Here is a 6694-nt window from a genome sequence, read left to right on the forward strand (position 1 = left end):
GAGACAACCCACCATGTTATGATCGTTCTCTTTTTAGTTTTAATTTTAGTCTATTTTTAAATTTTTATTGAACCTGCAAATTTTGCATGACATTCATTGCATTTTGCATTCTGCATACTGCATAAAAAAAACACGCACGCTGACGCGTCCACGTCACTAGTCTGTTGGGAAGAAAAGAATTGAACAGAGAGTCCCGCGAGAGCGTGGCTGGAGGCGCGCCATTAGCATAATTTGACCCCACGCGACCGCGTCGCTCATGCGACCGCGTCATGTGGAACTTTGGCCTCCCACGCGACCGCGTCACCCACGCGGCCGCGTGCCATGAAAAAAGACGTCAAAAAGGTGCATGGTCGAAAGTTGTGCTGGAATTGGGCTGGACTCGTGCTAGAAGCCCATACCCTCCCACGCGAACGCGTGCCCCACGCGGCCGCGTCGTCTTTTAAAAATGGCCATCCACGCGATCGCGTCACCCACACGACCGCGTCACCCAGATTTTTGGCAAAATGCAATTCAAACAGAGAGTTGTGCAAGCGCGAGGCCACACTCGCGCCAGAAGCATAACATGTGTCACGCGACCGCGTGACCGACGCGACCGCGTTGATTAACTTAAAGCGCAAGTCACGCGACCACGTGCCCCATGCGTCCGCGTCGCTTGTGCCGCACAGCTTATCCTAATTTGCCAAATATCTTATCTTTTCTTCCCCAATCCTAATTTTTCCTCCCTCCTTTCTTACTTACTTCTTCTTCCCTCCTTTCCCTTCTCATTCTTCTTATCTCTTATTTTATTTTACTTAATTTATTTACATATTTCATTCATTGCATCTTCATTTTGTGCATAATTTTTATTTTCTTTTCTAAATTCATTATTTTTCCTTTGGTGTTTGATTTTCTTATTTAACTGTGCATCTTCTCTTGAACTATTTTGGGTGTTTAGTGACTTGTGTTATTCTGGTTAGGTAATATTATCAATGCCAATCTTTTTTTTCTTTGTATTACTTTTGTATTGACATGAATTTATAGTATCTCTCCTCCTCCACTCTCTTCCCCATTGTTGTACATTTTGTACCACTGACATGCCATGACTTCTATTGTTTTCTCACTTGCATGTTGTAGCTACCATATAATTGAGACCCTCATTATTTGGCATTAACCCACCCATACTTCATTTATTTTCTTATCTTTACTTTTGGGTATTACTGTTCTTCTTTTTCTCTTCTTTCAGGCTGGCCACCGAAGACGGAAAAAGGGAGAAACTTCTAAAAGGGGAGACAAACAAGTCCATCTGCACAATCCTTGAAGGAAAGCATCAGTTGGAAGAACCCGTTCACCTGCACATCTCAGCATGCACCGAGGACGGTGCAATCTTTAAGTGTGGGGAGGTCGATACCGATCTCCATGGGTTAGTCACTCTTCTATCTCAAAACCAATGGTTTATTTTTCTTGTTAGTTGTTGCATTTGCATGTTTGATTGCATATTTATTTGATTTTGTGCATTTAGTTACTACTTGGTTGAAGTAATATTTTCTTTTTCAAGAAATCTTTATAGTATTTCACTAATTTAAATTGAATTTTTTTTTTAAAATTTGTTTGAAGTTGTATTTGGAACATGGTTTTTGAGCCAAAGAACACACAACCTGTGAGACTTTGAGCTTATTTATATGGTTACATTATTTAACCATAAATATTTTATTCCTGTGTGTTCCCTTCTCTATGATTGTAATCTCTATTTTGTTCCAATCTATATGTCCATTATTTAGTATATTTACATGCTTGCATATGATTGAGGCCATTGTTTGATTTTAGTTCACTTATCCCAAATAAGCCTACCCTTTAATTCACCCTTGTCAAGCCACTTTGAGCCTTTGAATCCCCATTTGTTCTGTATTTTACCACATCACTAGCCTTAAAGCAGAAAAACAATTAAATATCCCAATTGAATCTTTAGTTAGCTTAAGATAGGGATTGTGTAACAATTAAGTGTGGGGAAACTGTGGGAACATGGGTTAATAAGGGAATGTATCATGTTTCTAAATTATTTGAATATTTGGAATTTGGGAACCTACTCATGAAAAACCAAAATAGAAAAATAATGGAGAATCCATGTGCATTGATAAGTTATGTTTGCTTTTATGATTCAATATATATATATATATAATATAATATAAATACATAAATAAATAAGGGGACAAAATTACCCCAATAATAAGTTTAGTAGAAAAATCAATGCACATGGAAGTAAAATCAAAATAAAGTTGATACATGAGTATGTGATACAAAAGTAGGAATTATGGGTAGCTAGGCATGATTTTAGAAGTTATATAGAATGTATGTGTGTTAGGTGATAGCCCAGGTTATTCAAAGATTCAATTTATAGCTCACTTAGCTATACATATACCCTCACCCTTGCCTTGGCCCCATTACAACCTTGAAAAGACCTCATGATGTTTGCATTAGTACATTAAATATTTGTTGATTGGTTAGATGAAGAACAAAGTTTTAGAAAGCATGATTAGAGAAGAGTAGAGAGATTGACCCTAGACACTTGAGAGATTTGAGCGCATATACACTACTAGTGAGGGTTCAATGCTTAATTTTATGTTCCCTGCTTTCATGAGCTATCTTCTTACAAGTTTACTTGTCTTTATTTTATATGATTTGAATTAGTGAAATCTGATTTATGTTTGTCTTGGAGAACTTATTTATTTTTAACTAAGTAGGTAGAAACATTTTTGCATGTAGTTGCATTCATATAAATAGGTTGCATTTCATACATCCTACCATTCCTCTTCATCTTTATAGTTTCTCTTGAGCTTAGCATGAGAACATGCTATTGTTTAAGTGTGGGGAGGTTGATAAACCATAATTTTATGGTTTATCTTGTGCTTAATTGAGTGGATTTTATCAACTCTTTACCTACTTATTCATACTATTTGCATGTTTTACAATTCCTTCCAAAAATTTGTTCTATGATTGAAAACATACTTCTTTGGCTTTTATTTTCTTTTATTTAATCCTCTCTTATTACCATTATATGCCTTAATATGTGTGTTAAGTGATTTCAGGGATTATAGGGCAAGAATGGCTTAGAGGATGGAAAGGAAGCATGCAAAAGTGGAAGGAATACAAGAAGTTGAAGAAACTGCAAAGCTGTCAGTCTGACCCTCTCGCACTAAAATGACCATAACTTGAGCTACAAAGGTCCAAATGACGCGGTTTTACTTGCGTTGGAAAGCTAACATCTGAGGCTTCGATTTGATATATAATTTGCTATAGTGGCCGTACAGATACGCGACACGAACGCGTCATCCACGCGAACGCGTCGCATCTACGAAAATCAGCGTGGCAAATTTCGCAAACAGCGAATCCTGGGCTATTTCCAGCCCAGTTTCAAGCCTAGAAAACACAGATTAAAGGCTGCAAAGTGGAGGAATGAAGGAGACACTTCAGATCATGCTTTTCAAAATTCATAATTTTAGTTTTAGATGTAGTTTTTAGAGAGAGAGGTTCTCTCCCCTCTCTTAGGATTAGGATTAGGATTTTTATTTGGATTATGAATATTTCTTCTGCATCTCAGGTTCAATATTCTTTGTATTTATTTATTTTCAATGTTTCATGTTTGGATTGATTTTCTTATTTAAATATAATTTGAGATATTTTCAGATCTATGATTTGTTTCTTTTATTTATGATATAAATAATTTAGATTTTTCTACCTTTTGGCTTGAAGTGCAAGTTTTTTTGTTTGGTCTTTGAAAATTTTCAAAAATTTAAAGATTTTTGGTAATTTTGCATTTTTGTTCGTTTTAAGTTGTAGATAATGTTAGGAGAATTGTCAACTCTGATTTGGTGTTTCAAAAAAAAAATACTATCCACACGCAAGCGTGCTGTACGCGTACATTTTTGTTGGTTTTGTGCCAACGGCACAACTGCGATCCATGCGTACGCGTCGCCGAGCACTCGCCCCTAATTCGCGTTTGCGTCGATGATGCTTCCACGTGTTTTCCCTTTTTGTCCACCCACGCGCACGCGTGCACTACGCGGACGCGTGGATTCAAATTCACTAACCCTCTGGATGCGCAAGCCCTAGCCATCGCGTCGATCACTCTCTTTTCCCTCAACATTTCATCTCCTTCTCCTCTCCCTCCAAAACACCATTGCAACCCCCTTGAGCTCTACAACCACCACCAACCATCGTTCTGGTGGCACCAAACCGCCGCCGTCCCTCATATTCCCTTTTTCTCCTCTCTCTTCTCTTCTTCATTTCTTCTCCCCCTCTCTCTGCCACTGTAAGCAACTGCCGCGGTTTTCTATTGCCACCGGTGAGCCGCATACACCCACCACAAACTCCTTTCTTTCCTTTTCTTGCGTCTCCCTTCCATCTCGTCTTTACAGGAGAGAAGCTCTGCTTCTCTGCTCTGTATTTCACAGAACTGTACTTCCCTATTCTGCGTTCACTGCTCTGTGACCACCATCTCAGTGCCAGTTCCACTAGGTTGATAAATAAATTTTTGCCGGTATAGAAATTATCGAGTAATCAATCGTAGTATAGTCTAAACCGACGCAAAATCCATCATCAAACAATTCTACAATTTATAACCGAGAGTATTAGTCCTGAGTCGTTCTTCCCTAGGAATGCTACAAGGATGCATGTTATTGGTTAAGTGATCTTTTGTGGCTTGAAGAGTGTGGCATAAAAGTGCTAATAAAAGAAAACAACAATCAATCAATATTAAAAGCCTTGGCCAAGGTTGAACATTGGAAGTTCCATCACTATAACTTCCTTCAATTGTGATAACAAAGGAGTGTTGCTTCACTTAGTTAACCCCTAATTATAGAGGAAAGTCAAGTAAAAGTAACTAACTTGAGTCACAAGTCCTAGTCTTACCCTAGGGAAGTCTTGCTTTAGTGCACTCTAAGTCAATTAGCAATTCTCAATTCTTAATCAACAATTGACATCCATTATTCAAGTGTCTCCAATGACTCAACCACTAGGCCAAGTGAGGGGATGCTACTCCATATCTAAAGTTGGCATTTTCTCAAACATTTGGAGAGCAAGAATGAATGACATAGTAAAATTGAGAAGAGGTTTAGAATCAAAGTGATTCAACACAAGAGATTAACAAGAATCAACAATGAACAACAATGAAAATGAGATCTTCAATGAATTAATAGAATCCAAAAACAACAAAGTTAAATCTAAGATCTATGAGAATTGAACAATTACAAACACTAATTGAGATTAGAGAAGATGATCTACAACATGAACAAAGTAAAGTGAGAGTTGCAATAGATCTCACCAAGGAATGGTTGAAAATTGAGAAAATGAAGATGAATCCTAGAGAGAAGTTGGAGTTTCTCTCTCTACAAATGTAACTAACTAAAAATATCTAAGAAAACTTGTAAAATGAGTCTATGGATGTGAATGTGTGTTAATCCCCTTCAATCCTTGGTTCTTATCTGCAATTTGGCGCCAAAGTTGGTTGCTGAAACCTTCCAAAATCGCCAGGCACGTGTTGTAATAACAGAATCACGTGCGAACTACGACGCGTGCGCGCACGGTACGTGTGCGCGTCCCTGGTCGATTCTACAATGTGCACGTGGGCGTCTTATGCGCGTGCGCGTGCTTAGTCGATATCAATTCTTTGGCTTTTGTGCTTCTCTCCACTTGCATGCTTTCTTCCTTGCTCCTTTGATCCATGCCTAGCCTATTTCAACCCTGGAATTACTAGCAAACACATCAAGGCATCTTATGGAATCAAGGAGAAATTAGAATTCATCAAAATAAGGCTTAAAAAGCATGTTTTTACACTTAAGCACAAATACGGGAGAGATAACAAAACCATGCTAATTCATAGGCTAAATGCAAGAAAAGGTTGTCAAAATACTCTAAATTCAATACAAGATAAACCCTAAAAATGGGGTTTATCAACCTCCCCACACTTAAACCTTAGCATGTCCTCATGCTAAAATAAGAAGGAACTAAGGGGTGTGACATTTATTGAATGCAACTAAACTATATGAACTTATCTAAATGCAACTATCTAAAGCAAATGGAAATGCTTAGTTCAAACAAATCAATTCCCAAGAGAACATGTGTAAGCACAATAGTTAGGGCAATAGGAGTTAAGTCCAAACCACAATTGCATTGAATTATCAAAAAGAAATTCAAACTTGCAAGAATATAGATAATATGGGTGAATACATGTAATTGAACTTTTGAAGATTAGATTTTTGACGGTTTAGAATTTCACTAATGAAATCTCGTTGTAAAGTATAGTCTCTAAACCAACAATAATCCTTTCATACAAAATTTTTTTTGTCACAAGTACAAACCCCTAAAATCTATAAACCGGAGTATTTAAACCTCGGGTCGTCTCTCAAAGGACTTGCAGGGTAGTGTTCTTGTTATTGGTTATGGCCTTGTTTATTTTGGGGTTTTGGATGAGAAATATGAGTAGTAAATGGTAAGAAAACTTTATTAACAAAATGGTCTTGGCAAGGTTTGGTTGTCAAGGGTCTTCATCATTATCACTAGCCACAAGTATGGTAGTTGCAAGGATTAATCCCACTTAGTCATCCTTAAATCAATTAACAAAGGAAAGTCAAGTGAGTTATATCAATCCTAGTCCATAAATCCTAGCTTTCCACTAATTGGATTAATGAAGGCTAGAGTTAATGGCTATCAACTATCGATC

Source organism: Arachis hypogaea, chromosome 10 (assembly GCF_003086295.3).
Source record: "Arachis hypogaea cultivar Tifrunner chromosome 10, arahy.Tifrunner.gnm2.J5K5, whole genome shotgun sequence".
NCBI classification, from domain to species: Eukaryota; Viridiplantae; Streptophyta; class Magnoliopsida; order Fabales; family Fabaceae; genus Arachis; species Arachis hypogaea.